We start from the raw sequence: 25,525 nt of genomic DNA, 5'->3' as shown, positions 1-25,525 counted from the left end.
ACACTATAGCCATGCAGGATGTTATTTCAGTTCCCAAAGTCCTAATATTTGGTTAGTGATACAGCACATTGCTGTATATAATCCTGAAACAATATATTTTGTCATTAAAAAAAGATCTTCCGCAACATGTTTTCCTTTTGGCCCAGTAGCAATGTTATGTCATTCTCCAGGAATGTTCCTTTTGTATCCAAAGGCAAATTTGGCTTAGAGAAATGTTATCAGCAGTTCACCAAGAGGTTTAATTGTATGCTTTGAATAGCAGAAGAAGGGAAACCCTAAAATTTCAGTTTAAATCTATTAAGCTGAACATCCCAAGCTTGGTTGACTGCCAAAATACACCATGATAAGACTTTCAAAAGCTAATAATGGAAGAGATTAGAAATTGGTGTCCATTACAGATTTGTGGAAAGCTCTTTCTTTGCATTAAGACTTAACAGCTGAACTGAATAAAATATTCACCCTTCATTTTTGTTTCATTTAGCTATAATTGCCATTTCGGCCCATGGACTCAATTCTCTTTGTGGTGTCTTGGTGCTATTCCTTCATCAACAAATATGGTGAAAATCCTAAGTAACAGAGGTCCTGTAAGATCCTTCATTTCAATATGGGAAACAATGGATAGGAATGCAAATGAGACACTAAATAAACTATGTTTACAGTTGTAAATTATTTGTAGGTTGCAATTTTCATTAAACATAAGACCTTGTTATTTCTTAACTGCTCATTGACAAATCTTTTCGAGGCTGAGTTCTTATCTATCTACTATCTACTGTATCTATGTTTTGTGGCCAACCAGGTAGAGGCTTGCACAGTTGTGTAGGTGGCCTAGGCACAAATATTTTCCTGAAATACACAATTGATCTGGGTGAATGTTGTTTCTTTTGCCATTTTACTATTTATCTTTTAAAAAATTAGAGTGTAATTATGCTCATCTAATTGTAGAAGAGTTCAAATTTAACCATATTTCTGAACTTTGAACCATTTTCTAGGAAATAGCCATTGCACACAAATTCATTGAACTAGAGTGCTCTAGGAGGTATCATGGGCTTGACATCAGAAGATCTGGAGTCTGTTCATTATGTGGGCAACTATTTGGGGCAATCTTGGGTTAATCACTTTTATTTCCTATTTCCAAAGTATAGTGTATAATCCCTAAACTCCCTTCCTACAAGTGCTGAGTTGAAACATTAAGTATCACTGACATCCAATTTTTTGCCAGCATGGAGTTATTTTATTAGTACCTCTCCTCCCCGACCCCGCAGCATTGCCATTGCTGCTATGGGAATACTTTTTTTCATACTGTATTTTTACCTAACAATTATTTTTCCCATTTTAATGAATCAAAGGCATATTCCGCTACAGTTCTAATAAATCCACAAAGGACACTGATGTTTTAATTTGCCTGTAAAATATCTCAAATAAAGGCATGATTTCCATTGAATGTAATTAAATATTTTAAATAACTCTCAGTGACCAAAGTTAAATGACTGAGTAACTCATAGACACCCTTATCATTTCAGAGACTCCAGGTCGAAAACTCTGCCAAGAACAGTAGAAAGGAGTGAGCCTTTTTTAATGAGTGCAGAGAGATTCTTTAAATTCTCAATTCTGAGACTAAATGCATTTTAAATGACCTCAGTCCTTAGAGGTGAGGGGAAAATGTCACTAGAGTACAAAATCCTCTCTGGGAGGGACTCCTCATTTACCTTTGTAATCAAGGAACCCACAGAGCATTTGTTGTAGAGTAGGTAGGCCCTTTTGTAATTGGAAAATAAATATTAAGAAGTAAGAGGAGTGAGGCGTGGGAACAGAGTGGTCAGGGCACTAAGGTGGAGTAGTCAGTTACAGGGTGGATCATCAGAAGCTTCCAGTGACATCTACGACCATGGCAACACCACCAGTGACATCTGGGACCATGTTAATACCAGCAGATCTTATAAAGTAATGAGATCCTTCTGTGGAGTACATAGTGTCAGGGCCTTTTTCCTCAAGATTCTGATGTTGAAATTATTTTTGGAGTCATTCCAGCATGGGATTAGATTTGACTCCACCATTTATCAGTTATGTGAATTTGGTTGAGTTAAATTCTCTCTTCCTCTATTTCCTGGGTATGAAATGGAAATAACCACCCCTTAGGGTTAGAGTGAGATGATGAATGTTGAAAGCCTCTCACATCATAGACATGTGACAAATATCAGGTCCTTTCTCACTCTTACAATAGGTTACACAGAACCGGTCAGGCTGATGGCCTTAGGCATATCTCTCTAGGTTCTACAGTGAAACTATTACCTATTAAACGAATGATGAAGATTTTTGGCATCCCACTTAATGTTGCTGTAAATGACTAAGTCTCCAAATAGCCAAAAAAAAAAGTTCTATTAAATAATCAAGATGATTTTTGCTTTTTTTTTTTTTTTTGCAGTTCCTTGTACTATAATTCAATAAAAACTTTGGCAAGAGTCCAGAACATTTGTTTAAACCTTGGAAGAACCCATGAAGATCACCATCCCTGCACAATAGCATTGAGCCACTATCATCCCCCAGCCCTACATTTATTATTCTTCAAGGCGGAGAGAGGTATGCCACATGCCAGGCTAAGCTATGACTAGGATCATTTCTCAGAACAATTCTCTACCAAGGCACCAATGCATAAAAAACAGGCATGTATCCCACAAGCCTCGCTTTCACAAAGCTAAGAGACAGACATTTTACTACAATGCTGGTTAGATGCCAAACAGAAACAAAAAATGAACACAAGGTTTCTTAGGGAAACAAGCCCTGTCTGGTTAGCATATGCTCAAAACAGAGACAACTGTCCTTTCCATCCCGTCTATGGAGGGAGAAACATCAGTACCATGAGCTCTCCTGAAACTCACTGGCTCAGAAAAGGAAAAGAATGTGGCTTTCAAGAAACACATTTTCATCAAGCTGAGCAAACATGGCTTTGACGTCAGGGAGGGAGTATATACACGGGTAACAAAGGAGATGCGCACCCATAGGGATTTTGTGGTACCTGGGCGACTGCCCAGAGCACTAAATCCTGGAGTTGAGAATCCCTTTGAAGACCCTTCACAATGCCTGGGAATTTCAAAGAATATCCTCATAATTCAGAAAACCCTCCAAATGTCATTTTACCTTGTTCTTTTGCCTCCCCATTGTGGTGGCTGTCCCTGTTGACAGACTGTAGCCCAGCTATAGCCTGGGGGAGGGAGTGGGTTGCAGCAGATGTGCACATCTGGATCACCTGCCACTAACCCATCAGGCTCCAGTTTCTCCATGGCTTTGGCTTCCACAGGACATTTCTGGGGGTGACCTCCTCTCTGAGATAACTGAATCTTTTAGAATGAGGGTTTAACTGCTGATTAAAACATTCTGTAATGTTCAGGCTGTTCAGTAAACTACACTTAGTCCTCTTTGGGGTATGGAATCTTGCTCATTTCCTTGTATGTAAATAATTGGTTCTTGGATTGTAGTCTTCCTAACAAATTTTAAAGTGGACAATACATAGCTTGGGGTATTGGGAGAACTAAAGGCATCTTTTGCATTCTGCTATATAAGTAACCTAGGCAAAAGGCAGCTTTGATTCCAATTCTACCTTCCCTCTGTGGGTTTTACACACAGTTCCTCTGAATACAGAAGGAAATTCAATATCTGCATGAGTGACATTCAACCCTGTCCTGCCTTATTCAGTTCTTTTGTTTTTAATCATTAAATGGCGAGCATACAATGACATTGCACATCTGTTTCTGGTCTGGGAAGATCAGTAAGGACGGGGGTGATTGAGAGTTACATTAGGTGAAACAATTACAAAGAAACGTTAAAAAGTATACGTGTACCATTTCCCCATTTAACCTAATACATCCAGCATTTGGGAAAGGATAATGTGAGGCTCGGTTGATGTGGTGACTTTTGGTGATGCATTAAAGTCAAAAAAATGGGACACTTTGCAATAACCTAGCTGGAAAGACTGCCTGCTAGGAGAGGTGTCTATGAGTGATGGCAAAAGCCATTGGCATTTGATGGCTGAGTTTGCCCTTGTGTGACTTTGAATGTGTGAGTGCTTCTTTATGTTTTGTCTTTAAAGACAACCTGGTATTTTAATTAGAATTTGGCATACTTTTCTGTATGGGATTCTAATTATCTTAAAGACCCTTGATAATTTTTAAAAGCAACAGATTTATTTCCAAGTAGCTTAAGCACTAGAAGAAACTAATATATTAATATTCAGCCCGATGGAAATGCAATTTCTAGTTTGAAGAACAAACATATGTTGAGAATTGCAAAAGTCAAAGTCCTCCAAGCAAGGTTAAGTTGCTCTTTAATACACTGAGTGTATGTATTTAGAAGTCTGGGGATTTACAATTGGCAAGAGGACTATAACTTTCTTTTTTTTTCTGGTTTGGTGTGTGTAAATTTGTAGTGCAAGTGTTTCATTTCTCTACACATTTGCATTTAATTTGCTGCTGATTTTAATGTGAACCAAAGAAAAAAATTAGTAGGTAAAGAAATCCTGTTTCAGAATAAATGCATTACATTTTGAGGACCATGCTAAGATTTTCAGTTCCAGCTTGTAACAATGCTATAATCTCAGGGAAGTTTGTGCAAAACCCTGCTCAGAGCATGAATTTTGAGCTTAAAGTAAGCATTTCTAAAGATTCCAAATAGTTGAGAGAGCCCAATTCTGCATTATAAAGTAACACTTGTCTTTATCTCTGTTTTATTTCATTGTCTAGAAGTACAGGCTGTCACTTTCCAACCAAATTCTTTTCTAAATCACTGGTGTGAAATACACGGGTTCTACCTTGTAATAAGAATGACAGCATGCATACTTTTTCCTTTTCTCCCACCTTTAACTTTTATAGAGCTTTTGTTTAAAAAAAAAAAAACTTGCTACAATGGACTGAATGTTTGTGTTGCCCAAAAAATCTTGTGTTAAAATCCTAACCCCCCAATGTATTAGGAGGTATGGCCTTTGGGAGGTAATTAGGTTACAAGGGTGGGGCCTTCAGAAATAGAATTAGTGCCTTTATAAAAGGGCACTAATAGAGAGCCTTCTTGCTTTATTTCCACCATGTAAAGATACAACAAGAAGTTATCAGTATGCAACTCTGAAGAAGGTCCTCACTGTTACCCAACCATATTGCCACACTGATATTAGACTTCCAGCCTCCTGAACTGCAGGAAATAAACTTCTGTTGTTTATAAGCTATGGTATATTGTTAAAGCAGCTCATACCAAGACATTTGCCTCTTGAGAAACTTAACAAAGGGAAGGCAAATCATTAAAAGAAAGGACTATGACACTGCAGTGACATTTAGGTTCAGAGTGATTTACGGGTTGCCTTTGGGAAAATTTGGGAAGTCTTACACATTAGAGATTTGACTCCATAAGGATATTTTAGGGTCAGTGCCTTAGAGATTAATCTGGCAGCCACTTAAAGAATAGAAATCATGAAACATGAAACATCTTCTCTACTTTAAAGGAGCATATGCAGTGGAAATTCATGATTTCTATGAACTTTATCAGGCAGTGAGAGTGCGTGGGCTCTCCATGGACCTACTCTGGGCTTCACTAATCCCAGCAGGTGTCCCCCTAGCCGTGCTGTACACAAGACAGCCTATCATGGGGTGAGAATAAAAATAGAGAGAAAAAGGACACATTTTTGATGTCACTGTTTATGGAACCCGAATCTTTGGTCTTCAAAGGTCTTAGCCTCATAGAGCTGTGGGCTGTTGTTTTTCGTTTATTCCCCTAAAAGAATGTAGAGGGGAAATATTACAAATATCCCCTGCCTTGGCGTTTGATTTTTTAAAAAAATTAATAAAAACAGCTCCTAGCAGCTGGTTGAAACAATTATGCTCTTCACAAAAGTCTTTGCAGATGACACTGAATGTTAAGAAAATAATTCTTTCAATTAGTGTGTGGCCACTGCACCTGTGAACTGTAATCATCCAAGGAAACATATCTGTGAGTGTCAGTGAGAACAATTCAGGAATTCATGTACTCTGCCTTCTTCTATTGCCATGTTCACACAGATGTTAATCCTGGGAGTGCACACACTGAAAGGGCCACCCGCCTGTATCCCAGGAGCATGAGAAACCTGAGTGCAGATCAGGAAAATTATTAATTTCCAACTGTCTGCCATCAGTATCATTTCTCTTTGTTTCTAGGGCCGCTATGTTTTGTTATTGTTGTTGTTTCCCAGGGAGCATAAGCATGCAGTAGATTTATTGTTCTATGTTTCCCCATATAATGAAAAGCAAGTTTTGCTGTTAAACATATTTGTATTCTATTTGCTGCTTCATTTCCAGTATTTTTAATGTTCTCTGAATTTTTTCCTTTCTTTTTTTCTAAACTTTTATCACAAATTGTTAAGAGAGTAAGACTGCCTTTTTATGTTTTTTTCAAACTATGATATATAATTCATTCATAACTATGATGTATAATTTATTCATATTAACTAATGAACAGAAATGTATTGTGAGTTAATACATTTCGGTTCCTTATATATTAGCCAATCTGTGTTGTTCTATTATGGCAGCAAAAATGGACTAAGAAAGTAAACATGAGTTTCACCTTGTGCATCAAGTATTGAATTCCTGAATAACAAACCCCTCCAAAACATAATGAGTTAAAACAACTACCGTGCATTAATGCTTACAAGTATGCAGGTTAGCTGATAGTTCTTCTGGTCTGGGCTGGCTCAGTTGTTCTTGGCAGGGCTTATTCATCTGTGGTCAGCTGGTGGTTCAGCAGGTTGACTTAGTCTAGGTTGGTGTTGCTTACATGTCCAGTGATTGGCTGGCTATTGGTTGGAGTGATGAGGATGGCCAAGTCACATTGTCTCACATCATGCAGAGGGCTAGCCCAGGCTCATTCAGAGAGTGACAACAGGTTTCCAGGGGAACCAGAAGTAGCATGGAAGACACATTAAGGCCCAAACACAACAGTCGAAAGGTCCCTTATGCTGTGTTTCATTGGTCAAAGCAAGTCATAAGGTCATTCCAGATTAAAGAGGCAGGGAAATAGACTCCACCTTTTAGTAGGAGGAGCTGGAAAATCACATTGTAAAGAGTATAGGTGAAGTGTAGGGCAGAGTGAAGAATTGAGGCTATTTTTGCAATCACATTTAAAACATTTTAAAATCATATTCTAGAAATTAAAATGTCATATATTTGCACCTTATTGAATTCGGGAAACCTTGCCCATGAATCAGTTATTCCCTGAGAATCACCTGGTTTTACTTCAACATATCATAACCTCTAAGGCAACATTGTGGATTAGGAAAACATTGTGTTATAAAAAGGGGGACTAGGCTGGGCATGGTGACTCATACTTGTAATTCCAGCACTTTGGGAGGCCGAGGTGGGAGGATCACTTGAAGTCAGGAATTTGAGACCAACCTGGTCAACACAGCAAGGCCCTATCTCTAAAATAAAATGTAAAAACTCAGCTGGGCAATGTGGTGCGCACCTGTAGTCCAACTTTTTAAACAATGTACTACTCAGGAGGCTGAGGCTAGACAATTGCTTGAGTCCAGGAGATTGAGCCTCCAGTGAGCTATGATTGTGCCACTGCACTTCAGCCTGCGGGACAGAGTGAGAACCTGTTTCAAAATAAAAGTGGGTGAGGGAGTACCACTGAGGAATTTCTCAAATCCTTTAATATTTGTGTGCCTGTCAATGGTCTTGGCATTCCTCAATCATATTTGACCTTTTTTCATGGAGTCACATGTATTCCAAGGAAAGTGCTGCTTCAGGATGTATTTCCATTGTTGGACATTCACCCATGGAGTGCAAGGTATGGCATTCTACAATTAGAGACAGAATGATAAAATAAAATGGACAAAGGTAAGATAGGGATGTTTTCATTCCCATAATATGCTCAGTTTTCCCTGTGAGGGAGGTCCCCAGAAATAAATGCCTCTATATAGTGTCATCGAGTCCTTATTATTGGAAGGGTCCTTAGAAGTCTCCTAATGAGAAATCTCAAGACTTTACACTCCCTTTAGTTTAATTAGATCCCATTTGTCAATTTTTGGCTTTTGTTGCTGTTGCTTTTTGTGTTTTAGACATGAAATCCTTGCCCATGCCTATGTCCTGAATGGTATTACCTAGGTTTTCTTCTAGGGTTTTTATGGTATTAGGTCTAACATTTAAGTCTCTAATCCATCTTGAATTAATTTTTGTATAAGGAGTAAGGAAAGGATCCAGTTTCAGCTTTCTACTTACGGCTAAGCAATTTTCCCAGCACCATTTATTAAATAGGGAATCCTTTCCCCATTTCTTGTTTTTCTCAGGTTTATCAAAGATCAGATGGCTGTAGATATGTGGTATTATTTCTGAGGACTCTGTTCTGTTCCATTGATCTATATCTCTGTTTTGGTACCAGTACCATGCTGTTTTGGTTACTGTAGCCTTGTAGTATAGTTTGAAGTCAGGTAGCATGATGCCTCCAGCTTTGTTCTTTAGACTTAGGATTGTCTTGGCAATGTGGGCTCTTTTTTGGTTCCATATGAACTTTAAAGCAGTTTTTTCCAATTCTGTGAAGAAACTCATTGGTAGCTTGATGTGGATGGCATTGAATCTATAAATTACCTTGGGCAGTATGGCCATTTTCACAATATTGATTCTTCCTATCCATGAGCATGGTATGTTCTTCCATTTGTTTGTGTCCTCTTTTATTCTGCACAGCAAAAGAAACTACCATCAGAGTGAAGAGGCAAGCTACAGAATGGGAGAAAATTTTTGCAATCTACTCATCAGACAAAGGGCTAATATCCAGAACCTACAAAGAACTCAAATAAATTTACAAGAAAAACACAAACAACCCCATCAAAAAGTGGGCAAAGGATATGAACAGACACTTCAAGACATTCATACAGCCAACAGACACATGAAAAAATGCTCATCATCACTGGCCGTCAAATGTAAAATCAAAACCGCGATGAGATGCCATCACACCAGTTAGAATGGCAATCATTAAAAGTCAAGAGCAACAGGTGCTGGAGAGGATGTGGAGAAATAAAACACTTTTACACTGTTGGTGGGACTGTAAACTAGTTCAACCATTATGGAAAACAGTATGGCAATTCCTCAAGGATCTAGAACTAGAAGTACCATATATTGTGTCCATTACTGAATTTATATTTACCCAAAGGATTCTAAATCATGCTATAAGACACGTACACCGCATGTATGTTTATTGCGGCACTATTCTAATAGCAAAGACTTGGGAATCAGCCCATCAGAGACAGACTGGATTAAGAAAATGGCACATATACACCATGGAATACTATGCAGCCATAAAAAGGATGAGTTTGTGTCCTTGGTAGGGACATGGATGCAGCTGGAAACCATATCATTCTCAGCAAACTATCACAAGAACAGAAAACCAAACACGCGTATTTCTCGCACTCATAGGTGGGAACTGAACAATGAATCACTTGGACTGGGAAGGGAACATCACACACCAGGGCCTATCGCGGGGGAGGGAAGGGGGAGGAAGGGATTGCATTGGGAGTTATACCTGATGTAATGTGAGTTGATGGGTGCTGATGAGTTGATGGAGTGCAGCACCAACATAACACAAGTATACAAACATGGCACAAGTATACATATGTAACAAACCTGCACGCTATGCTCATGTACCCTAGAACTTAAAGTATATTTAAAAAAAAAGGAAAAATAAAACACTACATATAAAAATCTATGAGATGCATTAAAAAAAAAAAAAAAAAAGACTTTACACTCCCACATGGCTCGCCTAGTGCCACATTGCCAGTATTATAATTAGATATCACAGCTTCAGCTCATTTATGAAGTGAGTGCTCAACAAAGATGACTTTAAAAGATTCCTTTCTTAGTATGAAAGCAGCAGTTTTGGTTTTAGCAATTAAGGTAACTTAGTCATAAAGATGTTCCTAACTATCTTTGTAACACTGGACAAATGACCATTCTGGCTTCAGTTCCTTTATTAGCAAATTAAGGATCCTAAAGCAAAAAGGCTATTATTATAAAAGAAATTTATTCATCACTTACCGCGCAGTGGGTAAGTTAACCAGCACTTTCAAGCACTAAATCATCTAACAAATATCGTACTCCTAGGAGGTGTTAGCAGGTTTTCCAGGAACTGGTCTACAGAGAAGGCCTCTGTTCCTATGAAGCTGTCATTTTAAGGGGGAATACAGGAGTGTCTGATAATAAGGAAAGACGTATAATTAAGAAAATGTGAATAGTAAAAAATACAACTATAGCCTTTTTATTCATTATCATGGACCAGAAAGTTACCTGTCACATTGCTATATCTTATTGTGTTTTAAATTAGTGAAATAAATTAGGGAAGAGGGCAGTGATCTGATAGGCTACTTTTATATTAAGAGATTGGATATGCCACAAGGAAGTGACATTTAAACTAACTTAAATGACAAAAGGCCAGCATGCAGAGTGCAGCGAATATTCCAGGAAAATGAAACAGTGGAGATAAAGGCCTTGAGAGTATTTGAGAAATGGAAAGAAAGTGAATACGAGTGAGACTGAGTAGATGATAGGTCAAATGGTGACCAGATGAAGCTGGAGTCAAGACCCGAGGCCAGATCATGTAAGACTTTCAAAGCTAGGGGAAGGCATTTATCTGGGTTTTATTCTAACTTCTGAGTAAGGTTTTATGCAGGGGAGTGGTGTGATCTAATTTACATTTTAAATGTATTAATCTCTCTATTATATAGCACATAGATTATAGGGAACAAGAATAGAAACAAGGAGATTAGTTCCTGGGCTATTGCAGAGGTTTAGGTGAGAAACAGTGGTGGCTTGCCCTAGGGTGGTGGTGGCAGGGATGCAGAAAAGTGAATATATTTGAGAGATGCATTGGAAGTAGAGTTGAGATGACCTGGTGATGATGCATTAAATGTGTTGAGTGCAAGAAAGAGAGGAAGCAATAATAATTCCTAGGTTTGGAGTTTGGAGCAATTGGGCAGATGTGGTTTTATTTATTCAAGGAGATGGGTGGACTAGAAATAAAGAGTTCTGTTTTAGCCATATTAAGGGTGTGTGGCAGATTGTATATTCCAAAGTGGCCAGAATGCTCCTCTGCAGTGTGACCTTGCCATTTACCCATCAAGAGGTGCAGTCTCATCCCTTTTCTACAAATCTGACTTGGCCTTAAACACTTGCTTACAGCCAATAGAAGGCTGTGGCAGTGATGCTGCCTGACTTCCAAGGATAGGTCAGAGGAAGCTTTGCAGAGAAACACTTGCTCTCAGGATGGTCCCTCTTGGGCCTCTCTGTCTTAGAGCCCAGTTGCCACAAAAAGAAGCCCAAGCCACATGAAGAGGCCCCATATAGGTGTTCTGGTTGACAGTTCCAGCTGAGTCCAGCTTTTTAGACTTCCCAGCCCAGATACTAAACATGAGAGTGAAGCCTCCAGATAAGTCTAGTCCCCAGCCATTCAAGTCACCCTGGCTGTTGAGCTTTTCCAGCTGAGGCCCCAGACATCACAGAACAGAAATAAACAAACCTTGCTCTGACCTGTCCAAATTTCTGACCCACTGAATCCTTGGGCATAATGAAATCATTATGGTTTTACAACAGTAAGTGTTGAGTGTTTCATTACTCAGAGACACATAGAGTTGTGTAAGATGATTTCACTAGATATCTAAGCAGAGATATAAGTAGGTTGTTGGGTATTTAAGTCTTAATTTTTAGGCAGTAGAGATACAGATTTGAGAGTTTCAGTATCGGTCAAAGTGAGAGCAACCAGGGAGAAGTCAAGGGGTCCCAGTACCCAGCAGAGCACTCCAATATTTAGAGTTCTAGCAGAGTGGATAGAGTTGGCAAAGTGACTTGTAAGTATGGAAACCACACATCCCAGCTTGCCCAGGACAGCTCCTGTTACATCTGTTGGTTTAGCATTATATCTGTTGGTAACATTTTGTTTTTTGAGACAGAGTCTCACACTGTCGCCTGGGCTGGAGTGCAGTGGCACCATCTCAGCTCATTGCAACCTCTGCCTCCCAGGTTCAAGCAATTCTCCCACCTCAGCCTCCCAAGTAGCTGGGATTACAGCCATGTACCACCATGCCTGGCTAATTATTTGTATTTTTAGTAGAGACAGGGTTTCACTATGTTGGCCAGGCTGGTCTCGAACTCCTGACCTCATGATCTACCTGCCTGGGCCTCCGAAAGTGCTGGAATTACAGGCGTGAGCCACCGTGCCGTGTCGGTAACTTTTTAAACAATGTACTATCATCATTAATAGTTGCACTAAATGAGCAGGAATAGGAAGAACCCCATTTTGTACTTCTACCTTCTGTTGTGGTGATATCTGTAGTGCATAAATGTAGGTGTAAGTTCACACATAAATGGGTAGTTACATCTGAAAGTTGAGCTGTAATAGATAACCCAATCCTCCTTTCCCAGCTGATTCTAGAATATATGTAATATTCCCTTTCCAGACAGCATGCAATGGGCTTCTAATAAACTGTGTAAAGACACAAGTGACCAGGACCAGCTAACTGGCCTCCATGGTAGTGAGATATATTCGTTGCTGTTGCTCCTGTCAGTCACTTTTTCATGTCCTATGAAATAGCCAAGGCCTTGAGGCTACCACCTGATAAGGTCAAAAAGAAACATGTGAGATAGGAAATAGAGGCCAAGCAGTCCTGCCTATAGAGATAGTCAGAGAGCTCTTATTATAGTGGATGACTGTTTTACAGTAGGAGCTATAGCTATTTATTTTTATAATGTTAAGTTATACTTTTAAAATTTTACAATAAACTCTATAGCAGCAATGAGCTCAAAAGATGAAAGTGCACATTTAGTTAAAAAGTAAGACTTGAATTTACGTTGAAAAAGTAAAGTGGTAAGACTGTAACTTGCAAAATATATATTTTTTGCTAATATATATCATCCATCATGGGGCCATAGTAATATTCATGACCCCATGAAAGGTAGATGACAAAAATCTGCTGAGAAAGCACGAGTGTCTACTTCCAAAGTGAGTAGTTATTCTGAGAGGGCATATCTGCTAAAAACTACATAACACATGAAGCTGCTGAAGATGGGTTTACACATGTAAGATACAATGCATTTCTCTGAGTTTCTCTTCAGGGATTTAGCCTGCTAACTTCCTTGTCTTTTGTTCTCAAACAGAACTTTCCTCTTCCTCCTTGCCCCTAGTTACTGTAAAATAACCTACCCCTTTCCCGTCAGCTCTAATCAATAAGTCACATCTGTTCCCTTGGTTACCTGTACCCATTGTTCCCCTGAAATTGCACATCTCACATGCTCCACCTCGGTACCTCACATCCCCCTTCCCTTCTATATTTAGAAAAATATGTACAAGTAGCCAATTGGGTCAGCTCAGATTGTGTGGTCCAACCCCAGCCCATGGGGGAGTGACACAGAGGTAGGGACAGGGTTAAGGATAAAAAACCCCTGGTCTTCTTTGTTTGGTGTGCTCTTGAGATCTTGATTGATGCAGGTAGCACCCTTCTGCAGAAATAAATTGCCTTGCTGAGAGAATTAAACTTTTGCCTGAGTGCCGGTTTCACTTCATAGCACCGAGCATTTATTCCTAAAGCATTTTATATCTAGCAATTCTGGGGGCTCGTCTGGGATCCCCATTCTCCTTCTGGAAGGGATCTTCTATCACCCTACCCAGGAGAGATGCGTTCCACTGCCCCATTGCAGTGGCCTCAGGTAGAAGAGATTGAGACCCACCCATTGTGACAAATGAACCTGGACTCTCAGCGGTGCAGGGAGGAGAGGCTTGCAATATCACAGCAACCAGGTAAACTCTGTGCTCATACCAATGTAGGAAATGTCGCAGGGGCAACAAAGCACTTCCTTGGTGGTTTGGGGTGGGGGTTGGGGCATTCTGGAGGTTGAGTGCGTGAATGGTAACAAGCACTACTGCTGTGTGGAGTGACTGAGTCTAATCTGCGATTCTGTGGTCCACTCATACGGCTTAGGGTGGTCCTTCAGGGGTCCCATTAGGGGTTTAATCTGACCTATCATCAATGCTAAGAGGGACCTGAAATATTCCCACAAGGGAAGCAGCCAGAGCAGACAAAGCAAAAGAAGGACGCAAGAAGCCTCCAGCAGGTGGATGCTAAAGGATAGACGATTTGAGCCTTAGCAAAGCTTCCAGTGAAGGATAGGCAAGAGACCCCCTAATATGAGGGGGTGAGCCACAAGGAACCCCCCAAATAGGCAAGAGATCCCTAATATGAGGGACTGAGCCACAGCAAGCTCCCACTAGGCAAGAGATTCCTAATACGAGGAATTGAGCCTAGCCAGGGCCCTTATGGGAAATATTACAAGCAAAAAAGATAAAGTTAGCAACAAAGATACCTCCAGATAGTCCCCTAGGTCTCATGTTAAAGCACTGGAAAGATAATTAAAATACTAAACATAAGAAAAAGCAACAAATGAAAAAATACTGCTGTTCCATTTAGACTCAAGAATCATTCCTTGAACCCTTAGTTTTCTGGCCAGAATTTGGGTTGAATGAGGAATGGATTTGTGAACTTCTAATAGAAAATGTTGCCAGTGGAAGACGTGCCTCCCGAGAGGAAATAGATTATGCCCTATGTTGGTGGCAAGGACTTGTCCTTTCCCCTCCTCCAAGGATTGAAAGGAGCAAGTCAAAAACTAATCTTTGAAGGAAAATTAGTTGTACATGTGCCCCATTAAGGATAGAACCATCTTGAATGAAAAAGACAGTGAAGGAAGGGGCTTAGGGGATCCTAGCAAAAAGTACAGCACACAGGATCCCCTGGGCCATTCCCCACCTAATACACCTAACCCTTCCCCTCAGGTATCACTCCATAAGTCTGTTCTTCCCCAGCCTAAGTCCCCCTCCTCAAAAGGAGTCCTCAAAAGGACTCCAAGCTCCTAAGTTGCCAGGTGGCTTTTGTCATCAAAGCTCCGCGGCAATATGTTGTCAGTGTCATTGTACGGCCCATAGTGCACCTCCACAGCAGGCAAAGTCCATGCTCCTGCCCTACCAGCTGGTCCAGGTTTCCAGTACCGTATTGACGGTGGCTCTGCAGGACACACAGGCTGGGCCACAGCCTATGCCCCGAGCAGACTACATTATAGGTCATCTGCCTTACTTTTGCCAGGGCCAAGTAATACGGGGCTTCAGCCAAGGCTCCAAGCAGCTAGGCATCCCCGCAGCTAAGTTTCCTGAGCAAGAAGTAGAATATCTTTCAGCTGGTATATCCACTAGCCTTTATTGTGGTCAAGCCAGTGTTAAAGGTGGAAGTATCCACCAGAAAAGAATTTGATTCTTTAAAGTCACTTATATTAAAATGTGCCACCAGAAAAAAATTGCAAATGTGTAAGTATGAAGCTATTCTGTTAAAAAGGATGGTTTAACATTAATTACTGATAATTCGCTTAACCTATCAAGTTTCTTAACGAGAGATCCAAATCTAAAAAGAAAGCACACGTTTAGATTTAAGTGATTACCGTACAAACGTCCGGCCAAACTTATGAAAAACCCCCTTCAAAAGTGATTAAGGGAAAAAGAACATAATAAGTGTTCAGTAATTAATAGAAAAAGTTCCTAGAGAAATAAAATCAAAGTGTTTAATAATTAGTCTATTCAAATTTATAAGCTGTCTGCACTTAGTCAAGCTTTAAATTACCTGCAGGACCCAGAAAGAACCATCTATACTAATTCTAAATATGCCTTTGTGGTAGTTCGTATATTTAGAAAATTTCAGACTGAATTAATAGTAACAGTCAAAGCCTTATTTATGAGGAGTTAATCACTTAAGTCTTAAATAACCTTCAGTTACCAGAAAAGAAAAAAATAGCTATTGTCCATGTCTCCAGGTACCAAAAAGCCTGTCTTTCAAAAATCAAGAAAATAACCTAGCAAATCAGATAAGCCAGACTGGCTGCCGTTTTTCCTGTAGGCACTAAAGATAACTCAGAGAAATGTTATTCAAACCTCTTATGAAGGAAGTCCTACCCACCTACATTAGAGGATCCATTAAAGACCCCAAGCCATGTATAGCACAGTCAAAGTTTATGCGTGTATAGGAATTTATACTCTTAGCCAAACAAGTCTAGAGACTTGGTTGCCATAGATCAAATGTCTTCTATCTTCCTATTCCAAACTACCTCTCAAAATAATCCACTGCCAACATTCCTACATGCTTGGTTTATCTTCCACTTTCTCTTCCCTCAGAACTCAAAATTTTCCAGTACAGGCACCACCCCTAGAGTGCCCAGTTCATCGACACCAGCCTGAGGAGCCCGCCTAGTGCTTCCCACCACTGAAACTGCAGTCTGGACAGCAAGAAAAGATGGAGCCATCATACCCAAGTCAAGAAAGCACCACCATTCCCAAAGTTGTAGGCCACTATCCAAAGGAAAACCCCCCTCAAACTAAGGTTAAGAAAAGTTTAACTCTCTTTTATCTATTCTATTACCCTTTCTTCTTTCCTTATTCTATTGCTGACCTTGTTATCAATGTAGCTTAAGTCAGACTCACCCCAAATCATTAACTTTGATGCTTGCCTTGTTATGCCTTGTGAGAAGGAGGAATACTGGCAAATGTAAGTCACTACCTTAGAAAAATACCTCTGCCTCTTCAGAGAAGCTACTGACCCCACACCTTGCTCGTGGCAGGCATACCAGGGCACCCCAAGTTGAGAGATATATTCTCAATGGGCAGATGTCATCCTAACTACCAGGGAACACAGTGGATCTCCCCAGAAGGCTGTACCAACCTAAAATCTTACCTCTGCCTCACCAAAAGAACCACCCCCTCTAATTGTCAACTTGACTATTGTAACCCAGTAACTATCTCTATTAACGCCCTTACCTCCACCAACCCTGCACCCCCTTTAGAATGCTTTTACGGCTCAGGAGCACAGTCCAATGGATATGACCCTATAGGCTTCTTTAAAATATGCTTTATTGACCCCCCTTCTTCTCCATCAGAACCTTCTACCCTAACTAAAATCAAAGCCAAAGTAAATATTGTAGAAGTAAAAGATTTAAGACAAACCCTAACAATTGAAACAGGATATGAAGATGTTAATGCCCGGTTGGAATGGATTCAATATTCCATCCGCACATTAAACAAAAGCAATTGTTATGCTTGTGCACATGGCAGACCAGAGGCCCAGACTGTCCCCTTTCCACTAGGATGGTCCTTCAATAAACCAGGCATGGGCTGTATGGTAGCTCTTTTCCAGGATTCCACAACCTGGTGCAACAAATCTTGCCAAGCTCGCTCTCTGCTGTATCCCAAAGTTCAACACCCTGTGGGTCAGCCTCTGAGCACCATTCAACTTCTGTCTCCCAATGTCAATTTCACCTCATGTCTCTCACGACAGGGGGAGAATTTGGTGTTCCTTGGAAGCTTAGTGGGATGCAATGAGCTTAAGCCTTTCCAAGAGCTTACCCATCAATTTGCCCTTAGTCATCCTTGAATGGATGGATGATGGTATTATAGTGGACGCTTATTAGACACTGCCAAGCAACTGGAGTGGTACTTGTGCTCTTGTCCAATTGGCTATCCCTTTCACCCTGGAAGTTCATCGACCAGAAAAATGAAAACCACAACACCGAAAAATAAGAAAAGCCCCTTATGGGTCTTTTGACACTCAAGTTTACATAGATGCTATTGGAGTCTCACGAGGAGTGCCTGACATATTCAAAGCCCATGATCAAATAGCTGCAGGAATTGAATCCATATTTCCATGGGTAACTATTACTAAAAATGCAGCTTGGATAAATTACATCTATTATAATCAGCAGCAGTTTATTAATTATACCAGGGATGCTATCAAAGTAATAGCTGACCAATTAGGGCCTGCTAGCCAAATGGCTTGGGAAAACAGAATAGCTCTAGACATGTTATTAGCCGAAAACAGTGGGGTTTGGATTATGATTAAAACCCAGTGTTGTACCTTCATCCAAAACAACACTGCCCCCAAAGGGAGCATAACAAAGGCTTTACAAAGACTTATCACTTTATCCAATCAATTAGCTAAAAATTCTGGAGTCAATGACCCTATTTCAGGATGGCTAGAAAAGTGGTTTGGTAAATGAAAAGGAATCATAGCCTCAATTTTTATTTCTCTTGCAATCGTAATAGGTGTACTCATTCTTGTTGAGTGTTGTGTCATACCATGCATCCATGTACTAATACAAAGGATTGTACAAACAGTACTTACTAGAGCCTCCCTTAGTTCTCCTATACCTTATTCAAGTAAGCTTTTCCTTTTAGAAGATCAAACTGGACAGCAAAGCCAAGATGTGTTAGAAAAAGTTTGGAGAGAAAGAATCATAAGAAAATTTAAAAGGGAGGAATTGTAAGATACAATGAATTTCTCTGAGTTTTTCTTTAAAGATTTAGCCTGCCAACTTCCTTGTCTTTTGTTCTCAAACTCAACTTTCCTGTTCCTCCTTGCCCCTAGTTACTGTAAAACAGCCTACCCCTTTCCCATTGGCGCTAATCAATAACTCACATCTGTTCCCTTGGTTACCTGTACCCACTGTTCCCCTGAAACTGCACATCTCACACACTGCCCTTCTGTACCTCACGTCCCCTTCCCCTTCTATATTTAGAAAAATATGTACAAATAGCCAATCGGGTCAGCTCAGATTGTGCAGTCTGACCCCAGCCCATGGGGGAGTGAAACAGAAGTAGGAACTGCGTTAAGGATAAAAACCCCCTGGTCTTCTTTGTTTGGTGTGCTCTTGCAATCTTGATTGACACAGGTGGCACCCTTCTGCAGAAGTAAATTGCCTTGCTGAGAGAATTAAACTTTTGCCTGAGTGCTGGTTTCACTTCACAGCACCGAGCATTTATTCCTAAAGCATTTTATATCCAACACATACCACTCTGTGAAGTATGACTTTTCTTATAGATTAAATGGCTACTATCCTAAATTAACTTCACTCATTCTTTAAACAGCTTTATTGAGGTAAAATTGGCAGACAATAAGCTAAATGGATTTATAGTGCACAATTTGATAAGTTTTGAGATATATATATATCTCCATAAAATCATCCTTACAATCAAGATAATGAACATATCCATCACCCCAATAGTCTGTTCATGTCACTTTCTGGAACACAGGCTTTTCATGTTGGGCTCCCTCTGTAGTGATTTGTGGGAATAGCTGAGGGCAAAATTCATGCTTAATCACTGTATTCTCCACCACCACACAGTCATAATAAGACAAAATTCTAGCTTTACCTGAGAATGTTCTTATGTGAAGCAATTAGTGTGTTAATTTACTATATCTCATCCATTGAACATCCATCTTTTTAATATTCTGTGTGATGAGAAGTATACACATAAAGTATTTCTGCTGTATGTTCAAGTATGAGGGTTGCCTTGAGGAGAAGCACTTGGTGATTGAGTTGTAAGCTGAACTCACAACCTTTTTTCTGGGACACTATTTTTTACTCGAAATATTGAGTGACAGAAAAATATGTTTATTTGGACTTGTGTGGTTGGCAGGCATTTTCTTGAAAATAAATGAAATGGGCTTGTTGTTTGAAGGAAATCTTAACCATATTTGCTGCTAAAGATAAAGTTTTAGCTTTCAAAGAAAGTTAAGATTTTGGAAAACTCATATCTGACATTGTGATCTAAAAATCTCCTAATACTTAAAAACTTTTCTGAAGAAATCAGTGATGATATTAGCAAATGTGATTTTGAAAAATATTGTGTAAAGAAATGCATCAACATTTGGAAGAGTCACATACTTTAATGAACCAATATTTTCTTAATGACCATTGCATGATGTTATAAAACCAGGCATGGGTAAAAAATATTTATTCAAAGTGTGAATAGAACAATGGATTTTGATGCAACAGACTTGAGTTCATTAACATGATTTTCAGTTTCACAGTGTAACCATCATTTAAGAAGCCCTTCCACCTGGCATGGTGTCTCAGACCTATAATCACAGCAATTTGGGAGGCCAAGGCAGATGGATCATTTGAGATCAGAAGTATGAGACCAGCCTAGCCAACATAGCAAAACCCCATCTCTACTAAAAATTACAAAAAATTGGCCGGGTGTGGTGGTTCACACCTGCAATCCCAGCACTTTTGGAGTCCAAGGCAGGTGGATCACAAGGTCAGGAGATCAAGACCATCCTGGACAACATGGTGAAACCCCATCTCTATTAAAATACAAAATATTAGCTGGGCATAGTGGTGCACGCCTGTAGTCCCAGGTACTCAGGAGGCTGAGGCAGGGGAACTGCGTGAACCTGGGAGGTGGAGACTGCATTGAGCCAAGAGAGCGCCACTGCACTCCAGTCTGGTGACAGAGCAAGACTCCATCTCAAAAAAAAAACAAAAACCAAAAAACAAAAATTAGCCAGCTGTGGTGGTGCACACCTGTAATCCCAGCTACTCAGGAGGCTGAGGAACAAGAATTGCTTGAACCTGGGAGGCGGAGGTTGCAGTGAGCCAAGATGTTACCACTGCACTCCAGTCTCCAGCCTCCAGCCTGGGCAACAGAGCAGGCTATCTCAAAAGAAAAGAAAAAAAAAAAAGAAAAGAGAAAAGAGAGAAGAGGAGAAGAGAAGAGAAAAGAAAGTGAGAAAGAGAGAGAGAGGGAGAGAGGGAAAGAGGGGATAGAGCAAGACTATCTCAAAACAAAGAAAAGAAAAGAAAGTGAGAAAGAGAGAGGGAGAGAGAGAGGAAAAGAAAAGAAAAGAGAAAAGAGAAGAAACAGCCTCATCAAATTTTGGTGTGGTATCAAATAATAGTATTCTCAATTATCTAAAAGGCTATTTAAAATACTCAGCCCTTTTCCAGCTACATATCTCTGTGAATTTGGATTTTTTTTGTTTCCTTCGACAACAACAAAAAGCATAATGCAACAGATTGAATGCAGAGGCAAATATAAGAACCCAGCTTTTTTCTATTTAGGCAGCCATAAAAGAGATTTGTGAAATTGTAAACATTTGGTGTCCTCAAAGTCCTTAGGTGTATAAAAGTGTCCTGAGACCCAAAGTGTGATAACCTTTGTGGGTTTAACCCTGAGTTAAATCCAGGTATGTTGTATGTTATTTGATTCTCACAAGAATCCTAAGGGGTAGACTTTACCATCCCCATTTTCTAGATGGGGCTAAGAATCTCAGGTTAAAAAACTTCCCTAATGATTTGTTCCTTTGACTCTCTAATGCCAAAATGCATGACTTCCCAGAATTCGTGTTAAAGTCCAGTTAGTCTCATCAAGGATAATGATAACTGAGGGACAAAGACTCGAAGTCTGGCAGGGTATCACCTTGTCCACTCTGCCACCTCATTCTTCAAGGAAATTTACTGGAGGAATGTTCAGTACTTCATGGGAGACAAGACTCAATTTTCTTGGCCTCTAGGAGCTGGGACTTGACTATGGCAGCAGCTTGCTTTTCCTATCTGGGATTGACAAGAGCCAATCATCAGAGCAGCTTCCCACCCCTGGAACCCAGCATTGATTGGCTCCCCTCAAGCCTCCATTTCCAGCTCTCCTCCTCCACCCAGGCCAGTTTTCTCCCTCCAGCATCACATCTGAGTGATGTACAATTTCCAGCCAAAGCCCTACAGCCACCTCTCTTCTGCCACATCTTCACCAGCTTCTGCTGGACCCCTCAATTCCCCCAGCCAGAGCTGCCCTGTGGAATGCTCCACCAGTGGGCTTCTGCTCTGGTTCTTTGTTGTTAGGAGGCTTTTCTGTGGATGCATTCAACATCCTTTTCTCCTTATTTGGGACCTGACTTCCCTTCTTGAGGCCATTTCCCTCCATCTTAAGAACAGAATGTGTCTTCTTGAGCTCCCAGAAGTCTGGGCTAGGAAGAGGGGACAAGAGGAATCCAACTTCATCTGCTAGACCTAGGACCAACCTCCACTCATCCTCCACACAGAGCCTTCACCATGTGGTTAAGCCCTCTCCCTCCCATCCTTGGCAGTGCATCTAATAAGGCAGTTCCTCTCATGACTGCAAGACCACCCACATAGTCTTTTGGGGTCTCTCTTCTGGTTTCTTCTGTACCCTATACCTTCCCCTCTTCCTAGGTGATTTCACTTAAAATTATTTTATGTTAGCATTATTTTTTTTCAGTGCTGTGACAGGTAGAAATTGGTATATTAATATGTTCTCGTACAGCTAATAAAGACATATCCAAGATTGGGCAACTTATAAAGAAAACATTTTAATGGACGCACATTTCCACGTGGCTGGGGAGGCCTCACAATCATAGAGGAAGGTGAAGGAGGAGCAAAGTCATGTCTTACATGGTGGCAGGCAAGAGGGGCATGTGCAGGGGAACTGCCCTTTCTAAAACCATCAAATCTCATGAGCCCTATTCACTATCATGAGAACAGCATGGGAAAAACCTATCCCCATGATTCAATTACCTAGCACCAGGTACCTCCCATGACACATGGGAATTATGGGAGCTACAATTCAAGATGAGATTTGGGTGGGGATACAATCAAACCATATCATTCTGCCCCTGGCCCCGCCCGTATCTCATGTCCTCACATTTCAAAACCAATCATATCTTTCCAACAGTCCCCTAAAGTCTTAACTCATTTCAGTGTTAACTCAAATATCTACAGTCCAAAGTTTCATCTGAGTCAAGTCATGTCCCTTCAGCCTATGAGCCTGGAAAATCAAAAGCAAATTAGTTACTTCCAAGATACAATGGCGGTAAAGGCATTGGGCAAATACTCCCATTCCAAATGGGAGAAATTGGCCAAAAAGAAGGGGCTACAGGCCCCATGCAAGTCTGAAATACAGTGGGGGCAGTCAAATCTTAAAGCTCCAAAATAATCTCCTTTGAGTCTATGTCTCACTTCCAGGTCATGTTGATGCAAGAAGTGGGTTCCCATGGTCTTGGGCAGCTCTGCTCCTGTGGCTTTGCAGGGTATAGTCCCACTCCTGCCTGCTTTCACAGGCTGGTTGAGTATCTGTGGATTTTCAGGCACACAGTGCAAGCTGTTGGTGGATCTAACATTCTTGCACCTGGAGGATGGTGGCCCTCTTCTCACAGCTCCACTAGGCAGTGCCTAAGTGGGGACTCTGTGTAGGGGCTCTGACCCCACATTTCCATTTTGTATTGCCCTAGAAGAGGTTCTCCTTGAGGGCTCAGCCCCTGAAGCACACCTCTGTCTGGACATACAGGCCTTTCCATACATCCTCTGAAATCTAGGTGGAGGTTCCCAAACCTCTATTCTTCACTTCTGTGCACCTACAGGCCAAACACCACGTGTAAGTAGCCAAGGGTTGGGGCTTGCACCCTCTGAAACAACAAGCTGAGCTGTACATTGGCCCCTTTTAGCCATGACTGGGACTCAAAGAACCAAGTCCTGAGACTGAAAAAACAGCAAGGCCCTGGGCCTGGCCCATGAAACCATTTGTTCCTCCTAGGCTTCCTGGATTGTGATGGGAGGGGCTGTTGTGAAGACCTCTTACATGCCCTGGAGACATTTTCCACATCATCTTGGTGATTAACATTTGGCTCCATGTTACTTATGCAAATTTCTACAGCTGGGGCTTGAATTTCTTCTCAGAAAATGAGTTTTTTTTTTCTATCACATAATCAGGATGCAAATTTTCTGAACCTTTAGGCTCTGCTTCTTTTTTAAACCTAAGTTCCAATTCCAAACCATATCTTTGTGAATACATAAAACTGAATGCTTTTAACAACCAAAGTCACCTCTTGAATGCTTTGGTGCTTAGAAATTTCTTTCTCCAGATGCCCTAGATCATCTCTCTCAAGTTCAAAGTTCCACAGATCTCTAGGGCAGGGGCAAAATGCTGCCACTCTTTTTGCTAAAGCATAACAAGAATCGCCTTTACTTCATTTCCCAATTAAGTTCTTCCTCTCCATCTGAGACCACCTAAGCCTGGACTTTTTGGTCAAAACTATTCAGCGAGTCTCTAGGAAGCTCCAAACTTTTCCACATCTTTCTGTCTTCTTCTGAGCCTTCCAAACTCTTACAACCTCTGCCTGTTACCCAGTTCCAAATTTGCTTCCACATTTTTGGGTATCCTTATAGCAGCACACCACTCTACTAGTACCAATTTACTGTATTGGTCTGTTCTCATACTACTAATAATGACATACCCAAGACTGGGTAATTTATAAAGAAGAAGAGGTTTAATGGATTCATAGTTCATGTGGCTGGGGAGGCCTCAAAATCATAGGGGAAGGTGAAAGAGGAGCAAAGGCATGTCTTACATGGCAGCAGGCAAGAGGGCAGGTGCAGGGGAACTGCCCCTTATACAGCTGTCAGATCTCATGAGACTTATTTACTATCATGAGAACAACATGGGAAAAACCTACCCTCATGATTTAGTTACCTCCCACCGGGTCCTTCCCATGACATATGGGGATTATGGGAGCTACAATTCAAGATGAGATTTGGGTGGGGACACAGCCAAACCATATCATATGGTAATGAATAAATCTGCATTACTCTTGCCCTCATGAAGCTTATAGTCTACTTTAGTTTCTATATTCATATTGATTGCTCATCCAAAGAACTTGCCCAAAGCCATTTAATAGACATAAAGAAAATATTTGATTAAAAAATGATGTTCTTTTTACTAAGTTTTTGCAGTTATTCCAATATACATATATGGAACATTTATATACTCATATAGAAACTCTATACTCCCTTTTATGGCTTCTATAGCCCTTTGATCATTTTAGTATTTATAGTGCTCTTATTACTATGCAATATTTCATGTATGCATCTACTCTTAAAGTACACTCTGAATATCTTGAGGGAAAGAGCTATATCTAACTTACCTTTTTTTCCTTCCCACCTTTTCCTAGTACTAACAGCTGCTGAGTACATCTAGAATGACTGATATCTCTTGCTGATCAAACAATAATGTGTTTTATGGATTATTATTTACAAAATTATACAAATGAAAGACATAGTAGTTTACTAATGAAAGACATGGTTATTATTAATATTGTGCTGTTGCTTTAATAACAAGACATACTTTTATTAAGTGTTTTTGCACCCCAAGTTATTCTCTCTTTCTCTTGTATGTACAGAAGCAGATCATCCTGAGCTAAGTAACAGGGTTGCTTCAAATATTCTTAAAAAGTTAGAATCAGCTCCAAATAACACTGGGTATGGGTGCATAATACCTGATTGGGGGGAAATTATAGATATAAAGACTTTGGGCAAATTCATGTTTTACGCATGTGGTATATGTACAGACTTTAGACTTTTGTCTCACTGTTTAATTCCCACCTTCCTCCAACCCTCATCAAAGAAAGAAACCGTAAAGGTGGACTGAAAAGCCTCATATGTCAAGAAATGTCTTCACATAGAAAGCTCTTTTCTGAGCCCCTTTGGATAGTCAGTGGGCAAAACCTACCCTTTCTGGCTGGGAACAAAACCCACAGGCTATGATTAAGGAATTCATTGGAGAGTTGGAGAGTGTGGTTTCCATCTGGAGGAAGCATATTTTACACACACCTTGTCTGTGTTAGAAGAGGACCAGGGACACTCTGTGAGTGTGT

This window comes from Papio anubis, chromosome 6 (genome assembly GCF_008728515.1).
Source record: "Papio anubis isolate 15944 chromosome 6, Panubis1.0, whole genome shotgun sequence".
NCBI lineage: Eukaryota > Metazoa > Chordata > Mammalia > Primates > Cercopithecidae > Papio > Papio anubis.
Note: the sequence above shows the minus strand (reverse complement) of the source record.